The following is a 23355-nucleotide window of genomic DNA, read 5'->3' as shown; positions in this document are numbered from 1 at the left end:
TGACGGGCGCCAATTGATGAATACAGGCCCCAGCTAGGCCCGCAGGACACAAGGGTTCGCTCTCCTGCAATGGAATCTATAAGGAAGTTGGCACGGAAACTGCAAAGTACAAAGACAAGGTTTATTAACCCTTAAGGGTGGTCCTACAATCCATACAATACCCTTCAGTATTGCATAGAGTAGCACAAAGAACTTGCATACACGGTCCCCTTTTATACACAACAGAGGGGCTCATAAGTGGGAGGGCACGACATGAGACAAGGAATGTTACCTTTTATGGACATTTGCAATACAAGATCGATATGTGGGCGGAGCTGACAAACTCCTTAAGCCCGCGAAAACATGGTCGAGCAAGGACTAACTGATAACAGATGTGGTCAAGTCTGGGTATGCGCCAGACGGACAAAGGGACTATTTATAGACTGTTACTAGGCAGATTACAAGAGCAACTAACATAAAGATAAGACTCTCCTAGTGTTGAGCACGTGGAGACATGACAATACAAAATGGAGTCCAGACTTCAGTCAACATAACAAAAGGAACATGTGTAAGGGAGGAGAATTCATGTCTTTAGTAAATGCTTAATCACATCGAAGTTGCAATTTACAACAGGACACCTCACTACCTAGGGTGTTAGTGCACGTACATCTAGCCAGATTCCTGTGCTAAAGCTAAGTTTAACAGTTGTACCTCCGCACAGGAGGAAGTGCGGACTCTGCTCACGGCGAGACTGTCAGTAGCTTAACACAGCCCTAAACTTACGACAAATTTGGAATGTCAAAGTGGCATACTTTAGTCCTATAAATTGATGGGCAGATCATTTGGCCTAATCGATAACTTTGTGACACATGAGTCACAACATATAGGAAGGACATCTATACATAAATAAGACGAGTCCACTTCCCGATTTTCTATTGTTTTTTGACTAAAACACCTAGAACCACTTATCAATTAAACTTATTACATGCCCAGTGTTAGAAGCCGGAGATCCAGCGTGCACCGTTGTTGTCAAGTGCGCGACCCGGACCCCCCGCTTCCACGTTAGGCCAAGAAAGGACACCATCCGAGACAGCCCTGCTCACCCCATTAGTAGCTTGACACGAGCAGCCAGGCTTATCTCCAAGGCACAAGTGTTCAGTATGTGCAACCATGCCCACAGCAATCCCAATGATGTCACCACAAATGGACTCCACACGAGTTTGTATAAAACTAGTATACTTTATATAGAAAGATATACGAAATGACCACACGATACAAATCCAACATATACACAATGGGTAATATTGTTTACGGAGGGTTCTGCAGTCCTAATCCCCAACCACCGCTTCTAACCAACAGTTATGCTGACTTTTAACCATTCTCAACAGGTTAGGTACGTCGTATCCCTAGAATCACACATGTTGCAAAATAAAAGGAATACTGCCCTACTTAATGATGGGTTCATGTACAATGCCACAGTGAAACAATTCAATGCTTAGCGTCACGATCATGTACTGAGTCAACACAAGATAATACAACCCGGATCGCTACCAGCATGTCCTGTTCAAGGAAGAAAGACAGCAATGCGTCATGCTGCAATTATGTACAGTGCGATAGGAAGACAATGCAATGCGTAGCACCACCAGCATGCCCTGTGCAATGAAGGAATAAGGCAATGTGTCACAGTTCAATTCAGTACAGTGCAGTAAATAAACAATGCAGTGCGCCACGCTATGATCCTGTAGCCTGCAAGAGAAACGTAATGTAGTGCGTGGCGCACTAACCCCTGAGTTCATTAAGCACCACTAGTGTCAGACGTTGTCCAATAGTTTGATAGTTCGTTAGCAGCAAATATACAAAGTGTTTTCAGAAGTTGTGCGACCGGTTGCCCCCAACACGGATCAACGATGACACCCAAGTTCCACTCCGGGCCCTGGCCCCTGCAAAGCCCCGTCTGGGACTAGCACGGACCGAGATCTGGGCCGAAGCAACAGGCACACACAGCTGCCAGCAGCGAGAGACAGAGAGAGTGTCCCTCCAAGCCCACACCCCGCCCCAGGCGATGAACCACTTTACCTGGGGGGCGTGATCCCACTCACCTCTCCTGCAGCAGGTGCTTGGCCTCACTCCAGAACCTTGTCACCACGGGCAAGGCGCACTCGGGCCGGTAGTTCAGCTCGTGCTGGGTTGCCGGTCCGGGCCGCCAACGTTCAGCACAAACTCCTTCCACAAAGACTTCCACACAACGTTGGTGCCACCCCACCTTGCCTTCGAGGGCCCGATCACTTGCCCTCCTCTCCAGCGCTGTTAGGACTTAACTCCCCGGTCCTCACCGCTCCCCGGTACTCCTCACCAGCACCTCCGATGGCACCTTCGACAGGCTCCCCCGGCGCGTCCGAGACTCACTCCTCCTCCAACCCCCGATGACAAGTCGCACCTCACTATGCCTCCTGGCACGTACCCTGCACGTCCGAGTCTCGCTCCGTCTCCTGGTGCAAATGATCTTCAGGCCCTCTCCTCTAACGCCACAACTGCACCCCCTCACACACACACCGTATGCTGGAGACCCACCTCGTTTCTTGGTGCACACGATGACCCAGGTGCTCTCCAAAAAATGCCCTGGTCGCACCACGACACGCACACTGCGCATCTGAGTCTCACCTCTCCTCCTGGTGCACACGAGGTACCAGGCGCTCTCCACTAACGCCCTGGCTGAACCACCACACGCTGACTCGCGTGTCGGAGACTCACTCCTTCTTAGTGCCCACAATGTACCGGCGCTCTTCACTCGCGCCGTGACTGCACTGCGACACGCACCCCCTGACCGTCCCAAATCTCGGTTCTCTTCCACGATGCCCACAAGCCACAGGTGCTCTAACACCTGTAGGTGCACCAAGATACGCACCCTTCACGTCAGAGTCTTGATTTGCTCCGGGTGCTCACGATCACCTTAGGCACCCCTTCGAAGGTCTCAGGCTGCCACGACAGGATCCCACCACCCCGCCACTTGAAACTTCCTGGAAACTTTTACGTTCCTGTGTTTCGGAACAGGGAGCCAGCTCACGTCAGGCCCTGGGGTACAGGACGCAGCACACAGCAAAGTCCTGCTCAGGAAGAATGGGGGCACGACTCACTGCAGCACCCCTTCAGTCTCTCCTCGGTCAATAGCTACAAACTGCCCACAAGCCCCTGATCACGAAGCAAGGGTCAAGTGTCTCCCGCAGCCTATTCAGCATCTCTTCCTGAGGCAGAGATTTTCTTCCCGATCGTGGACAGGTCAAAGCCGCCAGAGACTCGACCAGTCCACGGCGTCTTCAAAGCACTCCCAGCACTTCTCTGAACGATACCGAGACCGTTCTCGACGACATCATCAACATAACCAAAGTCTTGGGGTTACCATTCTTCTAGTTATAGCCCTTATTGTCTTTGAAGTTTCCTTGTGCTCCGGGGTCCCTGGCCCCTCCCTAAATCAGTCTTGCGTATATCCCCCCCAGTGTCCCCGTCCTCCCTTTGATACTGGGGGCCTGGATCTTTAATCACTCTGAGGGAGATGGGTCTATTGTTTTATGGCTCTAAAACCAGGCCTCTTCACCTCGCTAAGCCTCTCCTTCTCCCTGCTCCAGGTGCAGGGCAGCCTGGCGCCGTATCCTCCCCTCCCGTGGGACACGACCTCCCTTAGCCTTTCTCACCTCTCACAGATCCAGGCAGGCAATTCACATTCTGCTGACACACAAAAAGGTCCTAAGCACAAACTCTGCCATTTTCTCAAACAGCGGCTTCTGGACACACAGCGACAAAACTATCTACCCAAAAAGATGCGTTATGACGCTGTGAGCTCAGACATACCAATCTTCACTGTTCCTTTTCCAATTCTTGGGAAACTAGGCTAACAATACTACACCCAGTTTCCCCCATTCTGTCCTATGGGCAGGATGGCCTTTCACCAGGGAAAATGAAATGGAGTATTTTCCACTGTCAGGGCCTAGCACCCACACTGGCACAGGTCCTGCCTTTTACCTACACTGCACTCTGCTTAGGGGTTACCCAGGACATCCTACAGGGGTGTCCCATGTGTATGCAAAAGAGAAATAAAGGCCTGACAAGTGGTAGCACTTGTCAGGACAACATGCTAATTTAGCATAATGCGAGTAGGCCCTACACTGAAGACCTATGTTCTGTAGTAGGGGAATCTCTGTTATAGTCATAATCTAGTGAATAGTCCCGCCCATGTGCGTGGACCCCGGAGCAATAAAAAATAATCTCTAAAAGGTGACAAATCATGCAGACCTGCATACACCTTTAAGAGAGAATTTAATTTAAAGACAGATAATGCAGCCTATACCCACAGGCTACACTGTCCAGTACTTCAACTAGAATTCCACCAACATCCACAAACAGCACTGCCTGTCTAGTTTTTCTCCCCATAGGAAAAAACCCTGCCTCTACCAGCAAAAGCCTCTGGAATGATAGAGAGGAAGGAGTGGACAGACAAGCCCCATAGGCTGCCATTATGTGGCTTAAAACAGGATACTGTGCCTTTAAGAAAACTTTCCGGGTTTCCAGAACTTTCCCCAGTATCCCAGAATGCCCAGCAGGTCCCATTTACTTTCAGTTCTTTTTTCCGGCTCCTGCTAGCAGGACCCTGGAGCATTGAGCTCTCCCCTTTTCAAGGGATTTTTGAAGATTTTGTCAATTTTTGTCACTTTTTCAAGTGCTTAGTAGCTGGTACTGTCAACATGCCTGGCTTGTTCGACAAGTGCCCGGAATGTGGTAGAAAGAAGGCTAAAACTGATCCACAAGAGGTGTGTATAGGTTGCCTTCCCCAGTCCCACGTGCCTGAAGACTGTACCATCTGCCACTCGTTCTCAGCCAGGACCCTGAGGGACAGAATGAAAATCAGGCTTCAAGTTCTGGAGGAGAGAAGACTGAAGGCACCAGGTGGGTCTGGAGGGGCTGATTTGGCCCATACTGAGGCCTCTGGGGGGCTCCCCAGGGGCAGGAAGACCAGTAAGCGCTCCCACTCCCCGTCGAGGGCGTCGACGGCGACGTCGAGGAGGATGACCACCGTCTGTTCGCCGTCTCCCCAGGGCTCTGGGGAGAAGCGGCGGCGAGGGACCTGAATAGGCCGCCGTCGACTACATCGGCATCGTCGGCAACGACGCCGTCTTCGGCGCCGTCCAGCAGTCGGCGTCGAGATCGGACCCGGCGTCGGCGCTCGCCGTCGAGGGGAGATCGCCGTTCGCCGTCGATGAAGAGGAGACGGTCGACGTCGCCGCCGAAGAGGAGATCGACGTCGAGACGCTCGAGGTCGAGGAGATCGCCGTCGACGTCAAGGCACAGGTCGCCGTCGAGGCACAGGTCGCCGTCGAGGCACAGGTCGCCGTCGAGGCGAAGATCGACGTCGAGGAAGAGAGAGTCACCGGAATCGGTGTACTCTGTGGTGTATACGCCTCCTCGGATGCCTCCATCACCGCCTCCTCTCCCACCTCCTCCGACTCCTCCTCCACCACCACCACCGCCTCCTCCACCTCCACCACCGCCACCTCCACCGCCACCACCGCCTCCACAGCCGCGGACACTGCCTCCGCCGCCCCCACCTCGGTCGCTGCCACGCACTCCAGTGGGACCGCCGCCGGTTCCCCCGCGGTCGGTTTCCCTTCCGAGGTACCCGACTCCGCCGCAGGGGACCCCGAAGCCACGACGCCCGCGGTCGCCGGGATCGGCTAGACCGGCGGACAGGCCGAAGCCGAAGAGGTCGCGTTCCCGCTCTCACAGGAGGAGAAGGTCACGGAGCCGTGGACGGTCCTCGTCGGACTCAGGACGACGCCGTAGGAGGCACAGGTCCAGGTCGCACACGCGCTCCTCGACCAGAGACTTTTCCCCGACGCTGTCGGACTCACCGGGGACTAGGGTGTCTCCGGTGGACGACTTGGTCTCTTTCCAAGAGGTGCTGTTGAGAGGGGCAGCAAAGTTGGGTATCACTGTGACGGTTCCAACACCCACGACGTCCGTGATATTCGAGACACTTCATAAGAAACATCTGTCTCGCCCTCTACTGCCTCTTGTACCAGGACTGGTGGAACCCGTGTTGGAGTTGTTCCTCACTCCCGCGATGGCGAAGGCCGCCCCCTCCAGGCTCATGAAAAAGTATAGGGCCCCGGAGTCGGACCCTACCTTTTTGAGAGTGGACCCGAAGCCGGATTCGGTCATCGTGACGGCGGCGAGGAAACAACATGCGACCGCCCCTTCGTCGACGGTCCCGCCTGACAAGGAAAGCCGCTGGCTGGACTCTGCGGGCAGGAAGGTGTGTGGTACCGCCGCCACCACCATGAAGGCGGCGAGTGCAGGGGCTTTGTTGGGCCGTTACGACCGGGCCCTGTGGGAGTCCCTGCAGCAGTATGCGGACCTGCTGCCCCGGGACAAGAAGGAGGACTTCTTGGAGACAGTGCGCGAAGGCATGCTGGTTTCTAATCAGGTGATCGGCGCAGCGGCGGATGTATCCTTGCTGGCCGCCCACGCCTACTGTCATGGCGTCCACCAGAGGCGGCATTTGTGGCTGCGCCTGACGTCCCTCAAGCCAGAGGCGCAGCAAAGAGTGGCCAACCTGCCCTTCTCGGGGGAAACCCTGTTCGGGAAACATGCGGACGATGAGATGGCCCGCATGAAGGCGGAGGCGGAAACCCTGACGGCCGTCGGGTTGGAGAAGGGCGAGAAGAAGAAGCGCCCGTTCCAGAGGCGGTTCGGGTCTTCGAGCAGAGGGCGTGGGCAGGGTTCGGGACAGCAACAGCAGCAGTTCCGCAAGCCCTTCCAGAAGCGCCAGAGGGGTAGAGGAGGCCAGCAGGCTACTACCACTACCAAGGGTCCAGCCGGGTCTCGGCCCTGAGCGGCTACTTCCCCCTCAACCGTTACCCACTCCAGTGGGGGGAAGCATTCATTTTTTTCCGGCAGAGTGGAGAAAAATTACTCAGGACAAGTGGGTGCTGAATATTGTTTGCAATGGATACAGTCTTCGGTTTATCAGCCCGCCTCCAGCGATTCCGCCGGTCAGCTCTCGATTCCAGCTGAGAGAGCTCCAGGCGGAGGCAGACATCTTGTTGAGAAAAAAGGCGGTAGAAGAAGTACCTCTGTCTCAAAGAGGAAGAGGTCTGTACTCTCGGTTCTTCCTCGTTCAAGAAGGACAAGAACGAGTTCAGGCCCATTCTGGATTTGCGACAGGAAAAAATGGATTCGCAGAGAGAAGTTTCGCATGCTATCGTTGCACCAGATTTACCCTCAGCTGCAACGGGGAGACTGGCTCTGTGCCATAGATCTACAGGATGCGTACTTCCATGTGCCCATAGCAAGGAAGCACAGGAAGTTCCTGCGATTCCAAGTCGGCGCCAATCACTATCAATACACAGTACTGCCATTCGGGCTAAAGTCTGCTCCCAGGACCTTCTCGAAGTGCATGGCGGTGGTGGCGGCACACCTGCGGAGGAACAAGGTGTTTGTCTACCCGCATCTGGACGATTGGCTGATCAAGGCTTCATCCTTCTCGGAAGCTCAAGATCACTTCCGATGGACGTGCGCTCTCTTACACAAGCTGGGGTTACACGTCAACATGTCCAAATCGGTCACGACTCTGGTCCAGTGCATACAGTACCTGGGGGCCTCTATCGATACGCGGTCAGCAAGCGTGTCTCCTTCGGAGGAGAGACGGTTATCACTCCTTCGGAAGGCTCAGGACCTCAGGACTGCTCCATCGACGACAGTGAGGAAGGTGTCTTCTCTACTGGGATCAATGGCCTCCTGTATCTTCCTCACGCACGGCTACACATGAGACCACTGCAGGAGTGCTTGGAGGATCAGTGGGGTCAGAGGACAGGCTCTTGGGACGACAAGATACGACTGTCGCTGCATGCTCTTCAGTCTCTGAAGTGGTGGTGTTCGGCGGAAAACCTCCTCAAGGGGGTTCCCTTCCACAAGGACATTCCCACGACGAGTGTAGTGACGGATATTTCTCTCCAGGGCTGGGGCGCGCATTCCGGGGACTTGCAGATTCAAGGGAAGTGGTCTCCTCTGGAAGCGACGTACCACATCAATTTCCTGGAACTCAGATCTGTCTTCCTGGCACTGAAGGCCTTCCTTCCGTCCTTCCAGACCAACTCGCTGCTGATACAGACGGACAATACAACCACGATGTATTACCTCAACAAGCAGGGGGGGGTCGAGATCGCGCACTCTGTCGCAGGAGGCGCAGGCGATCTGGCGCTGGCTGCTGGCCCGAGGACTGACGATTACGGCCACGCATCTGCCAGGGGTGCAGAATGCTCAGGCGGACGCCTTGAGCAGGCTGATTCAGGAAAACCACGAATGGGTCATAAACGACGAAGTATTAGGAGAAGTCTTCGCAAGGTGGGGGACTCCAGATGTAGATCTGTTCGCCACCGCCGAAAACAGCAAATGCCGAGACTTCGCATCCAGGTACTACCAGCGGGGGACGCTGGGGAATGCGCTATGGATCGATTGGTCGAACAGCTTTCTGTACGCTTTTCTACCCATTCCCCTGATTCCGGCGGTGCTCATCAAGCTGTCCCAGTCCAGGGCGCGGATGATCCTGATCGCCCCGGAGTGGCCCAGGCAGTGGTGGTTCACGGACCTTCTTCACCGGTCTCTCCTTCCTCACATGCGGTTGCCGTGCAGGCCGGACCTTCTCACGAAGTTCGGGGGGCGGATGGTGCACCCCAACCTCTCGTCTTTGAGTTTGGCGGCATGGCTCCTGAAATAGTGCAATATGGCCATCTGAATCTACCAGACGATTGTATGGACATTCTGAAGGAGTCTAAGCGACCTTCCACTAGGACATCCTATGCTTACAAGTGGAAGAGGTTCTGTATCTGGTGTAATTCCAAGAACTTTGATCCGACAACATGTAAGGAAGATGTCATCCTTCCATACCTTTTACATCTGGCGCAGTCTGGCCTTAATTTCCATTCCATTAAGGTTCATCTGGCTGCTTTGACTGCTTACAGGAAATGCCCTTCACAGACTTCCTTCTTTCAGATCCCTGTGGTCAAGGATTTTTTGGAAGGCTTGAAGAAAGTGTTTCCTCCCGTCAGACTTCCCTCGCCTTCCTGGGACTTGAATGTGGTGCTGTCCAGACTGATGAAGGAGCCTTTTGAACCCATTCACAAGGCTTCATTGCAGCACCTATCCTGGAAGGTGGCGTTCCTAGTGGCCATTACATCGGCCCGCAGGGTGAGTGAACTTCAGGCATTATGTTGTCAAGAACCTTATACTGTATTTCATGCTGCTAAGGTTGTGATGCGTACTCACCCTAAATTTCTTCCTAAGGTTAGCTCTGATTTTCATGTCAACTGTGAGAAGTTGGCCTGATGTATGATGTCACTAGTTCTAGTGTACACCTTATATCAGCCCAAATACCCTTATGGTGATTGGTTGTAAAGTCAACCTTATAGACCAGCTATCCTAGTGGTAGCATGGACAAGAGCAGTCTTAGGCTAAACTCTGAATGGCATGTGAAGCCAGCTGTGATACCATATATAATCCCTTGAATACCAAATGAAAGGACACCACAACAGATATATATATAAAATAAAGTGTATTTATTCTAAGCAAACCCTCTGCACTCTTTATGAGATTAGAGGTAAGTACAACACAGTCTTATTAATGCATACAGTAAGTCACACAGGTAAGTAATACAGTTAGGCCCTAGGGGCCACGCAAACCATATACTAAGTAAGTGGTATAAGAACCACTGTCACGGAAATAGAATAGGCCTAGGCCTAGGGAATCGCTGGGGCTACACTACACTAGCGTTAGTTAGGAAGTGGGAGGCCCACGGGATTCGTGTGCAGAGTGGAAACACTCATGCGTAATGCGTAAAAGTCAATAGCAATAGTACAGTTTAGAAAACAGTAGATTTAGGACACTTCCGGAGTAGCTAGGAAGTTGAGACTTGAAAACTAGACACTAGGATAGTCACTATCCTGATGAGCACCGGAGTACCCAAGTTACCTAGCCCACAGGCTGCGGGTGCATAGGGGTGAAGATGCGTCGTTTTCGTCGTCGACTCCTATGGATGCCTGAAGAAAGATGCTGACAGGCAGTCAGTGAAGAGTGTCCGGTGGATCCCAAGGCTGGGATCAAGAAGAGAAGAAACCTGCAAGCAGAAGGGACAGAGTCAAGGTCACTAGCCAGTGACCACGTGGAACCAGGAAGGAACCAGGCGATGTCGTGAAGAGTTGCAGGTGAAGGTGAAGCTTGTCGCTGCAGCCAGGAGGACCAGGAAGCGTCGAGGACGACCAGGACCAGGAGGCGAGCTGTCCCACGGAGGCTCTTGCTGTCGGCGGCGTCGAAGTTGGACTAGGACTCACCAAGCCTTGGCAAGCGGAACCCACGAAGAACGAAGGACTTGCTTCTGGTGCAGACCAGGAAGGTCTGGGGTGCTTCTTCTTTGCAGAGAAGCGGGAGCCAGTCTGGAGGAGCCAAACCAGCGCAGAAGATTTCAGGGTGCGTCGTCACAGAGGCCACTAGCCAGCGGGCAAGCAACCGGACAGACGCGGCAAGCAGGAAAATGCTGAAGGGCCCCACGCAGGACTCGTGGAGTGTGGGGGGCTGATCTTCGGTGCAGATGGTGCTTGGGGTTGGGGCTTCTCAATCCCCGGTGCACAACTTCGAGGGTACCTCAGAAGCTGCGCTGTAAGTTACTAGCCACTTTTCCCAGGTAGCCGGTCCCACGTCGCTAGTCGCCTCCACGGATCTCAGCTCTGCTGCAGATGTGGATGAGGGTCGGAGAAGTCTGGAAGTCAAGGCTCTGGTCGGGCTCTGCAGTCGGTTCCTCGTAGAACGGTCGCAAAGCAAAGGGTAGTCTCTTGATGGTGCCTGTTTGCACAGGGTAGCCACTCCTTGGCTACAAGGGAGATTCTTCAGTCTTCTTCTTTCGTCGAATGTCGAAGGTCCAGAGTTTCTGTTCAGTTTTGCAGGTTCAGGATAATCTAAAGTCTTGAGGCCCAACTCCCACTCTTATACTAATCTGGGGGGCTGGGATACCTGCTAGGTCACGCCTTATGGGTGGGACCTGGGAGGGGGTGGTTACACCCACTTCCCTTTGTCCAGTTTCGCGCCAGAGCTGGGGCTGGAGTGCCCCAGCGCCGGTTTGAACTGGACTATGCAAGGAACACCTTGTGTGCCCCAGGCATGTCTCATTCCTTTCAGCCCACCCTGCCCCAATACACTAAAGGCTGTCTGGGGAGGTGCTAGCACCTCCCCAAGCAGGAAACCTATTGTCCAGGCCTCCCTGGCTGGGATCACTCCCAGCTGCAGGAGGTCAGACTTGTGTCGTGGCAGCAGCATCCATTTTGTGATGCTGAGGCTTTGGTCAGAGGCTAACAGTTGAAGTATGATTTTAACATGTCTTTCCCTCTAGAAGGGGGAATAATATTCTCATGTCCAGAAATGGCATGGGGGTATTATTCCACAGTGTTAGACACCTTACACGACATGTTTCGATAAAGCCAAACCATAGTTACCATAACCGTCTAAGATTATAAGGCACTTTAAGAGTATATGGTAGGCTATATCATAGAACAGCTATAAGGACAAGGTTCCGAAAGCTGCAGACAGGCTCAGCTCATGCTAGAGCACCATCTCACATGTTACCAAGCACTCTGCCTTCAGGATTGTTAAGGCCTGCCATAGGAGTGACTGATAGGTACACATGTGTCTATATGTAAGTTAGGTATAGGAATACTACACCTAAGCAAGGGGTGATTACACGACCTTGCCCCAGCTGAGTGATCAGCCAGTTGTGTCAAAATGGAAGGCCAGGCCAGGGGTGGCATAATACATGCTGCAGTCCCTGGTAGGCCTAGGGTACACCTATGCCCTGGGTACCTAGGGTACACTGTACAGGGGCCAATAAGGTGATCCTATCCAAATGGGTTATGCACCTAAAGTACATAGTATTAATTTAGAGAGAGAACAGCAGGGCTGTGGGTCTGATTAGCAGGCCCACAGCCACATCTAAGTCGAAAACCAGTAAAGCAAAAGCAAAAAGTGGGGGTGAACATAGAAAGCAGACCCTACTCTCCTACACAACCAGACCATAACTTTACCTACGTTCTTTCAGAATCCTTCTTCGCCAGCGGAAAGGTCTCTCCATTCCTGGATGTTCGGAGGGTGTTGAAATTTTATCTGGATAAGACCAAGGATATTCGTAGGTCTGACCAATTGTTTGTTAATTATGGCTCAGTCAGGACTGGTCTTGCGACCTCTAAGCAGTCCATTTCTCGGTGGATTGTGTCCTGCATACAATTGTGTTATCAAAAGGCTAATAAGACCTTAGGGGGTAAACCTAAGGCTCATTCCACCAGGGGCAAAGCTGCCACGACGGCTTTGCTGCGTAATGTTCCGATTGCGGAAATCTGCAAGGCGGCCACTTGGAAGTCGGTCCATACCTTTGCTGCGCATTACTGTCTGGACACGGATGCCAGGGCAGATGCTCAGGTTGGGCAGGCTTCGCTGCGAAATTTGTTCGCACAGTAGTGGTAGTGTCTTGTGTGTTTTCCACCGCTTTTATTGTGTGGGGATGGGCTTGCCATTCTATTCACTAGATTATGACTGTACACAGAGATCCCCTACTACAGAAGGAGTAGTTTCTTTTCTGTAACTCCAGTTCTGTAGTAGGGGTATCGCTGTTATAGTCATAAGCGCCCGCCCTCCTCCCCGGTGGAGAGATATTTATTCATATGTAGAATGCTACAGGTCTGGCGTGCTACGCCTTCAAAAAGAACTGAAAGTAAATGGGACCTGCTGGGCATTCTGGGATACTGGGGAAAGTTCTGGAAACCCGGAAAGTTTTCTTAAAGGCACAGTATCCTGTTTTAAGCCACATAATGGCAGCCTATGGGGCTTGTCTGTCCACTCCTTCCTCTCTATCATTCCAGAGGCTTTTGCTGGTAGAGGCAGGGTTTTTTCCTATGGGGAAAAAAACTAGACAGGCAGTGCTGTTTGTGGATGTTGGTGGAATTCTAGTTGAAGTACTGGACAGTGTAGCCTGTGGGTATAGGCTGCATTATCTGTCTTTAAATTAAATTCTCTCTTAAAGGTGTATGCAGGTCTGCATGATTTGTCACCTTTTAGAGATTATTTTTTATTGCTCCGGGGTCCACGCACATGGGCGGGACTATTCACTAGATTATGACTATAACAGAGATACCCCTACTACAGAACTGGAGTTACAGAAAAGAAACTACTCCTTCCCTCTTAGTACTAGCCCTGGCACACACAGTGCACATCACTTAGGGATCTTGCTAGTAAGGTAAACATTCCAATCAGAGACAACCAATCACCACTACAATTTATACAGGGAACATCTGTATGTGCACACTGATTAGCAGTGGCAAGTACCTGCAGCATCTAACTTCGCAACTCTCTGTCAGGAAAATGGTCCAGGGGAAAAGCAAAACGTTTAAGTGAACATTAGCCAAAAAGGCCAAGTCCAACAGCCAGTTATATACCCTTTCCTGGTACCGGTCGGCTACATTAGAAGATCTTCAGCAGACATCACGCTGTAATCTTAGCACTTATAGGACTTTCGGATACTCCGCCATCCAAAACGGCATAGGGTCTACGCCTATTTCTGAGTCTTCAATGGTCATCAAATTTTGGAGGACCTACATGTTTACCTAGTTCAAGCCTTGAAAAAGTTACGGATGTAACGAAACACGTGTCAGCTGTTGTGTTTTTTCTTCCTCTCCAGGCTATGCTGTTCCTTTATACTTAAATGTTTTCAACAAATGTATAATTGTTAGCAACAAATGCACTTCTATAAGAGGCTGTGTGCGAACTATTAAATTCAAGCAATCTCTAATGCAACGATTTGTTTCTCCTGTGATTTGAGCTGCTTGTATGCAAAACTAATTCTCTGAATAAGAGTATAAATGAAGTGATAAATATTGGGAGTGCCGAGGTACAACTGTTAAACTCCGCTCCCGATGGAGGGTCCCCAAGCTTTGACAACCAGGTCACCGATGGGCCCTGCCCCCAGGATCCAGCTACAAAAGAGGAAATTCAAACGTTGTTGGAGTTCCGCAAGGGTATAACATCACTTAGACAGGACTTTGCTAGAGCACTATCTGATCTGGATCAATCCTTGCGCCACATGGAATCGTGCCTTAACATGATACAGACTGCCGTGGTCTAACAGATCCTAGAGATTTGTCCCTCTTCAACACAGTAAGACATACTGGAACGACAACAACGCCTACTATTAGATAAGATTAATGACCTGGAGAATAGTTTCTGCCAGCAAAGCATCTGCATTTGTGCCATTGCAGCAACTGTGGCGGCTCCAGACCTTGAAGCTTACATCCAGGCCCTGTTTGTCAAATTACTTCAGCTCCAAACTACTCATCTGTTCTCCTTGACCATACACATAGGTTCTACTCTGCTTACCAGCAGCAATAGAACCTGATCCCTGATGTACTCACCCGAGTTCACTACTTTCACATGAAGGAGAAAATCTTAACAATGACCCACCAACATGTGTCTCTAACATTCTGAGGCGACTCAATCTCGTTATTTCAGGACGTATCAGCCCAAATGTTGGTGAAATGGAAAGACTTCTGAGAAATCACTCAATATCTCCAAAACGGACCTCACGGACAAGGACAAATGCCACATGGTAAGAAAATAATAAGAAGCGAAAGAAGTCCTGAACCCACCATCCTCACAGCAACCACAGCGCCTGGACCGAAAGCAAACTCTCCTAAATCCAATAGACCAAAGAAGAGGATGGCGCTTTCAGGCTCCAGAATTGTCACGTAAAACAGCTTGAAAACAGTGATAGCAGAAGGACAAGGGAAGTCGACCATTCTCATTGAAAGAAGGCAGTCGGTCTCGACATGAGATGTCTCGGGTCCCCATACCTTACTTTATGTTGTTAAAAATGTAACATGTATCCTGGGGAAAAGGAGGGGTGGGTCCCTAATGTTGACAGGGGGGCACGCACCACAATACTTGGTTAGTTAACAACCTACAAACCTAATGTGGTCCATGCACGAATTGTAGCCCTGCAGTAGGCCTTGTTCAACTCCTTTTTTAGGTCTCGGCTCGAAGGCTGCGCTTGCGCAGTCTCGCTCCGAAATTTAATGTTTTGGAGAAGAGGGGCTTCAACCCGCCCCTCTTCTCCATTGGCTGGCCTCTTGAATGCTGGCCAGCCATTGGAGAAGAGGTTTGTCTCTCCGAACATGCCCCGTCCTTTTCGGATTCGCCCCCGAATCCGGAAATGCCGCTGCCTTTCTCCGAGGCATTTCTGCTTTGCCTCGGAGAAAGGCGGCAGTGTTCAGATGTTTCCTCTACTGCTGTGGAACAGGCCTTGTGTGTAGCGTTACCTTCACTGGATCGACCCCGCCGATGTGCCATGATTTAGCCGCCCACTTCAATGCTGGCCCAGGATGTGAAGCGGCATCCGCTGGGGCTGCATGTATTGCGGAGGTGAGCTCGATAGTCCGGCTTCGTCTGCCAGCCAGCAGTCTCAATCTGTGCTGATGAGTGCAGTCCATACTCTTGGCAAGAGACGCTCTGTGGCGGGGCTATGCTGGGGCGGGAGCAGATACGCCTTCCCTGCCTTCTGGCGCATGTCGGGGAGTGATCCCACCTCATCGCAATGTCCGATCCACCCGTAGGCACCCGCAAGACCCCCAAAACTTTATTCAGCACCACATACAAATGTGGTCTAACCTCGAGTGCATCAGGGGGAGGGGAGGGAAGAGGGCGTGGAAAAGGAGGGAACTGAAGAGTTCTCATTGCCGTAGCGGAGGAACAGAGAAGAGAGCTTTTCGCATCACGCCTCTCGCCACCTAACGGAACAGCAGGAACCCAGAACCCCTGCAGCTACCACCTGTACCACCGTTGCCATGGGAGTCGAGGGCTGCACCAAGTGCATCAAATACATGCTGTTTGTCTTCAATTTGATCTTCTGGGTTAGTTTTGTTTATTTTTCTATTTTGGGTCGGTGCTTACGGCGTGTGCTTCAGCTGCTAGAACACGTTTATCCCTGTACATTTCTCACACAGTGCAGCCTACGCTCCGCGTGGGGCCCGCGGTTCTTAACGGGGATTACTAGCCAGCCCCAGTGACCGGGAAATGACATGATTCTAGTAAACATTTCCCTGAAAAGCGCCCATCGCCTTTTAATAATTTGTTAATACCTAAACCGCTGTGAGCCTCAAGGAAGAGATTTCCTCTTGGAGTCCCAGGGACCACCCGCATGGCGGTGGCATTAACTCGCAGCCAGAGATTCCCTAGTCCCGTCCCCCCCCTTCCGCGCCAACAACGCCCACTCCTTAACATTGTGGGTGCTCCAGTCTATTAGGAATCGAAACAGAATCCGGCCCCTGTGAACCTTTCCTCTCCCAGCGCGAGGCGGGGTAAACCATTTATTTGTGCGTGGAGGGGGAACCGGGAATGAAAACAACAACCCTTAAATGGGGTTAAGGTGGATCGAGAACCGATCTCTCCACTGACCCACTGTTCCTTGTTATGCAGGAAACGTTTGCGTATGTTGGATTTAATTTAATTTCCTTGCAAATCGCTATTTGGTTTCTAAGGCTGTGTTGTTGCCTGGGGCAGGTAGGATACACAAGGTGCACGTGAGGTGAAGCAACAATGCCGTGCTTTTCAACCCAGTGTCGTGTGATGGACCTCTTGATTGGGTAGAGGCAGTGAGCAGGTGAAACGTGAGCCTGCCTGCCTCCACGGATTGCGTTGAAAAAGAGGGAAGGACCGTTAATGCGTCAAACGGACAACATAACTTTATTCGACTTCAGTTTATAGGATTGGGCAGTTGGTACCTATATACTTTATCTTTATTCGCACAAAGCTGCATCACTGGCTCCAAAATTGACTTCGCTTCTGGGGGTTGTTATAATCTCATGGCCCATAAAGATGTCCGATTAACGAACTTCATAAGAATGAGTTTTTTTTTACTTCAAAACTTGGCTTTATTATACCGCTTGCATCAAATGTTTCCAGCAACATTGGCGCTATGCTTTCAGTGTGGGCTTCCACGAGGGGGCTGGTCCTACGTCCAGCTATTCTGCTTCGTGATTTCTGTGGCAAGACCTTCACCTCAATTATCGCAAAACTAAAAGTCCAGGTAGAGCCCAACCTACTAGGGGCCTTGTTCGGGATTTCGACCATCATCATTTAACATTAAGACAACAACAGTTCTTCTGTTTTGGATCGTTGGTTGCCAAGTCATTAATTCTGCAAGGGTTAGATGATGCGCAGGGCCGGCTTTAGTGCTGGTGGCGCCCTGTGTGACAATGTTTGTTGGCGCCCCCCCCAATGACCACCTCCACCACGGATTCTCTCACTCGCACCCTTTAACATTGACCAAGTCACCATAACCACACTCTCTCAGATGCATTGAATTAGTTATATAGCGCCACTCATACCAGTGTAGGGTGTCCGAGCACTTTGCATCACACACACATTACAAAGAGACAATCAATCATGCATGCGTAAATCAGTGTATAGGAAATGTTACATAAGCCAAAAGACTAAAAGTGTAGGAGTCACATGTCATCCATACTGGTAGGCAGTATAGTTTAAGAGTGCTTGGTGTGGAGAAGCACAAACTCAGAGTCGAAAAAGAAACAGCATAGTTGGGAGTTCTCTTTAATAATAAGAATCGATTTCTAGCCAAATTAATCCTTTTTGCAACATTAATGAATGCTCTAATAATGTATATTTTGCAGTGTGTATGCAGTTCTAGGATGAAAGTTGATAGCTCACTATTCTATATTAGGCCTTTAAGTTATAAATTGCAAGTATAAAAAGGACGTTTCTTTTGAAAGCAGTAACGTGCTGATCTGTGTACATCATACGCACTCTGTAATCTATTTGGTACACGTTCTTTGCAGCAGGCATATTAACCCTCTGCACTAACTTCACATAATCAAAACCTCAACTATGCAAAATGCTGATCTCTCTCCAGGACGATAATTAATCACAGGAGTTATCTTGACATTTATGTGAGGCCTGGTAATTGCCGGGGGAAAGAAACGCTGCAGCAGGTGCTTCAAAACCGTAATAAAGGTTCAAGCTCGGCGCCCCCAGGAAGCCAGCACCCGGCGCGGTGGAACCGGTCGCACCGCCCTAAAGCCGGCCCTGATGATGCGTCACGTACACTGCTCTCAGATTGAGGATTCGCATGTGTCTACACACCCGGTCACACGCGCATACATACGCACAGATACAGTGGTACGCACACAGCTGCGCGCACACACTAACACACATTGATAGATACACAGCAGAGTGGGACACACACACAAACACAGTGGCTCAAACACGCGCACACACACGGTAGGCCACATACAGTAACTCGCTTTATACACACGCGCGCGCACACACATACACACAGTACATCGCACTCCTCGCGCGCACACACACATAGTACATCGCGCTCCCCATACACGCGCACACAGTCACTCACGCATACAAGGTTAAACGCACACGCATACAGTGGCACAGACACAGAGTGGGTCACACACAACAGCACGGTCAGTAACACACACATACAGGCACAGGGAGTGAGATTGACACCATTCAGGCACACACAGTGCAACACACTCCCTCGCAAACAGCGTGACTCACAAGAGCAGTGGTGCATACCCTCACACTGGTACATGCATAAAGTAGCAAACAGTCTACGATGCAGTGGCACACAGACTATGAAGCACACACACTTGGACAGACACATAGTCTTGCGCACGCCTGATTTCAAATTTGGGCGTAGCAGTCTCTGCATTCTGTAGTCTGAGAGGCATTTGACACACACAACCACCCGCCTTTAGCTCACACCCACAAAAGACGCCAGCGCGGGGCTCCCTCTATATCTGCCTTGATGCAATCGCATTTGAGAGTGATTAAGCTATTGACATTGTAAATAACAATGCCGTTTCTTTAAATGTTTTAAAAACATAAACAAAAATGTCATGAGCAATGCCAATAGCTCTAACTTTAACAATGCCGAGACCATTGCATTGTAAATGCTTGTTTGTTTTCCCAGTTGCCTGCCCCAGCCCCCCTAAACTCAACCGATATGAGGATACACGCAAACCCCACCATGAGAAGATGCACAACAACCATGGGACACCTACCTGGTGACCCACATTCTCTCTGGAACCTTATGAGGGCCACTCTAGTGACCTCACCGTTTAAGATGCATTGGACTAAAAGAAGCCACCTTTTGCTAGCCCTTCTCATAAAGCTACAATGATACTCCTGAAAATGGTATCTTTCAATGTACAAGCCTCAACTTCCCTATAAAAAGCTGGGCACTACTCATTGTCTCAAACACAAAGAGGCTGACGTGGCACTACTTCAAGAAACAAACACAAGGAGATGATGAAACCATCTACTGAAAACTGTATTGGCACCCCATACAATTTCACTCATCTTACTCTCGCAAAACTAGAGGTGTGACCATGCTGATATGCAGGGATCTCACTTTCTGTATAGAGGACATGTATCGAGATTATGAGGGCATCCAAACGGGCATTCGAGGCAAAATATGCCAGATCTTGCTTTCTATCATCTGTCTATGCCCAAACGAAGACAAAGAGAATTTCTACTCTGCCCTATTCCGAAGGGTAGCTCAGTTCACCACAATCTTGACATGCAGACAGTCAACCGCCATCCTCACTAACCCAGAGACTTACAAACCACAACCTGATAGACGTATGGCGGCATGACCACCCTAATGACTGGGATTACACATCCTCTTCCTATGTCCTCAAGCCTTACACACAAATTGATCATTTTCTGGCCTCTAGGAGCCTCTTTCCCTCCCTGGTGGACTCAACCATCGATGTCAATTCTCTCTCTGACCACGCACCCCGCTGGCTTAGGGTGATCCTGCTAACGACCTTTGATGATAAACGAAATAGCATTAAGAGACCCAACCCATGTGAGAAGACATGCAAGGTTGGATGACATCGTGTATGGCAGCAAATATACTATGTATTAGAAAACTCTCAAATTGAAGTTGTGACGATGGTTCGCAGATCGGAAGCAAATGTAACAATGCTAATTCACATGTACATTCATGCAACGTGTTTCTCTTACGAAAATGCTAATAAAAATACTTGGCAAAAAAAAAAAAGAGACCCAACCCTTTGGGACCGCATCAAAGATGTGATAGAACACTGATTTGCAGAAAACGACAAAGGCAAGTGTAACGCCCTGAACGTCTCAGGATCGTTTAACAGACACGATAATGAGAACGCAACCACTTGTGAAGGTTTAGTTATTTTAATGAAGGCAAAAATAATACAAGGAATAAACAAAGGTTATAGTCACTGGAATCCTCCAGGCTAAGTACGTTACCAGCCCACAGCACGGATGGTCCTAGCCGTCCTCTGCATATACGCCGATCCCGGCGTATGCCAACAGAGGGCAGAAATGAAATGGCCGACAATGCCAATCGGTAGGCTGTGAGGGGCACGAAGAGTGTTGGGGAGAATCGAGGAGTCCGGGAAACACCCAGCCGGGGTCTCTACCTGAAGGGAGCAGCCGCTCAACCTCTTCCTCAGACTGCACCGGGACGCGGAGTCACCTCCTGGTGATGCGTCACCGATACCCCAATCACAAGCAAAGAAGACTGAACCGAGAGCAGCCGCTTGATCGATCCTGTGGACTTCCGAGTCTGTAACGCGGCAAACACCTCCTGGTGTGCGTTACAGCTGGCAGTCCCTGTATCTCTGGTCGGGCTGGGAGTTACGACTCCAACCAGCAAAAGCGCCACTGCGCTTTGACTCAGCCGAGTCAAAAAGCGAAGCTCAATGGTTATCCGGTAGAGCTTCCGGGTCCTTCACAGGTGACGATGGGGCAAGACACGGCCCAGGGAGTAACGACTCGACCTACCTCCGTTCTTGCCTTACTGGAGCACCACTCCGGAACACTGCTCTTCACTAAGCAGGTACGTCGGTGTAAACACAATATCCGACAGCGTTGTACCTCCCGGTTCCTCCCTTTATAGGGCGTGTTTTCCTTGAGTTATGTAACAGCTCTCCTGTTTACATAAGGGCGTGTTTTCCTTGAGTTATGTAACAGCTCTCCTGTTTACATAAGGGCGTGTTTTCCTTGAGTTATGTAACAGCTCTCCTGTTTACATAACCTCTCAACCGCTAAGCATCCTGGGAGATGTAGTCCGTTTTCGCTGGTTACCGTTTTCCTCCCCTCGCATGACAGGAATTCTTGACAGCAAGCTCAATCCCTCCAGCCAAGGCAGTGTTTAGGGAAGACTTAATCTCCCAAACTGTAACATTTGATTGACTAGTAAAGCAGACGAGGGCAGATCTAGAACTACAGGTCTCCCGAAGGCTAGTCGAGACATAAACAGGGCGGTTCCGCCTGAACAGTGAGAGATGTATGCAGAAAAAGGCTTGAATTAAAACACCTCCAAATGAAAGAAGTACCAAAAGAATCTTATATGTCAATCAAACATATTACGAAAAGGGCGATAAAGAGTACAGATTGTTAGCATATAAACTCGGGCAGGTCGATACACAAAACGAATATATGTTGTTACTATGCATTCTGTTGCAACGCATGCTTTAACCACGCCTGCGTTACAACGGAATGTTTTTTCTTCGCATTGCCTTTACCTCGATTTTTCCTTTACCCCGCCTTTTCTTTTTTGGGGGGGAGACCCCCCCCCCCCCCCCAAGCCCCCTTTCTTCTTTTTTTTTTTTTCCTTTTTCTTAGGTCTTCGCCGACACTAAAGAAAGACTGACGCTTTTTTTCAGATGAGGAAGACGTTGTTCCGTGATGACGTTGCTTGCGTGGTAAAGACGTCGTTGAAGCAATACGCGTTGTGAAGACGTTTACGAGGTAAGTGTACCGCTGTAAACGTAACGCGTAGAAAATGCTTCGTGGTAAAGGCTGTTTCCCACACAAAACCACATAAAAGCACTTAGAACAGATGAAGGGCAGTTAGTTACGACTAGGGCCGAGATCCAAACAGTCTTCCACCGTTATCACGCTATACTATTTCGTAGTCAGGAGCTTGATGAAATAGCTCTGGAGGAATATCTCCAGAGATATGCTCATCCAAGACCTTGAAAGGGATCTGCTCTCCCTGGAAGAATACATTACTGTTACAGAGGTAGGTGAAGCAATGAAACGTTTGCCCATGCCTAATTCCCCAGGTCCCAATGGCTTTACGGCCGCATTCTATAAAGTGTATTCCTCCTTGCTGGCTGCACCCCTAACAAACTTATTTAATTATTTTTGACGACCGGGAGGGTTAGGGATAAGATGATAGGTTTTCACCCTACACTCCTCAAGCCAGGCAACTACCCACAGACCTGTAGATCCTACAGGCCGATAGCCTTGTCATTTACGAGGTAAGAATCTTTACTTCTATACTGGCACATCACATATGGCTTGCGCTCATATCCCCTAAACAATCCGGTTTTATTAAAAATCGTTAAGCTAACGATAATACAAGGCTGGCAGTCGCTCTGATGGGGACAGCTGAAATACGTAAAGAGCTGGTTGCCCTCCTCTCCATCGATGCGGAGAAAGCTTTAGACAGGTAGAAACGGTCCTTCCGGTCTAAGGTACGTGCCAAGACTCAAATTGGCCCAAAAACGATAGAACGTGTTCAGGTCAACTATCAGTAACACACTGTCAGGCTCATGATTATTGGGAAATACACAGCAGAGGTTCCCCTGTCCAGAGGCACAAGACAGTGATGCCCTCTTTCTCCGCTGATCTTGTCTTTGGCAATGAAACCACTAGTAGCCAATATCTTGCATAATCCCAATATCCATGGCCTGTAGGTGGGAGTGAGAGAACATATGATTGCTTTCTCCCATCTACCTCGCACACTACAGACACCCCCCTTACATTAACAAGAAGCACACTTGGTCACATTAGATGAAAGATGCTGGAGCTTGTGTGGTAGGGCAAACCCCCTAGAGTCGCTCTCTCAACATTGATACAGCCCACAACTGAAGGAGACCTGGGGTCCCCTGATGTCCGAGCATACACCTGGGCAGCTCAGATCTGTCCGGCTTGTGACTGGAACTACGATTCAGATTGAAAACCCTGGGTACAAGTTGAACCAGCATTTTCCTAATATGGTTGCCTCGCTCGACCAGGAAGAAATCTCAGACCCTTCTCCCCATGACGATGTCCCTATTAAATATTGGCAATTGCTACTCCATAAGAAAGCATTCCCTAAATATCCTTTCTCCTTAAACTCATTGACTAATAACCCAGATTTCCACCCCAAAGTCACGGACCCTGGATTTCGGACATGCAATCACGGAAATTCTCCATACCTAAAAGAATTATTTT

At 50.2% G+C, this 23355-nt stretch overlaps 1 protein-coding gene across 2 annotated transcripts in view; it reads left to right on the top strand.

Annotated features, from left to right (window-relative positions):
• Positions 1-23355, top strand: part of LOC146857829 (protein phosphatase 1 regulatory subunit 12A-like) — a 600392-nt gene that overhangs the window by 264899 nt on the left and 312138 nt on the right. The window lies entirely within an intron of this gene.

This window comes from Triturus cristatus, chromosome 3_2 (genome assembly GCF_964204655.1).
Source record: "Triturus cristatus chromosome 3_2, aTriCri1.1, whole genome shotgun sequence".
NCBI lineage: Eukaryota > Metazoa > Chordata > Amphibia > Caudata > Salamandridae > Triturus > Triturus cristatus.
This window is presented reverse-complemented; position numbering and strand designations above follow the sequence as displayed.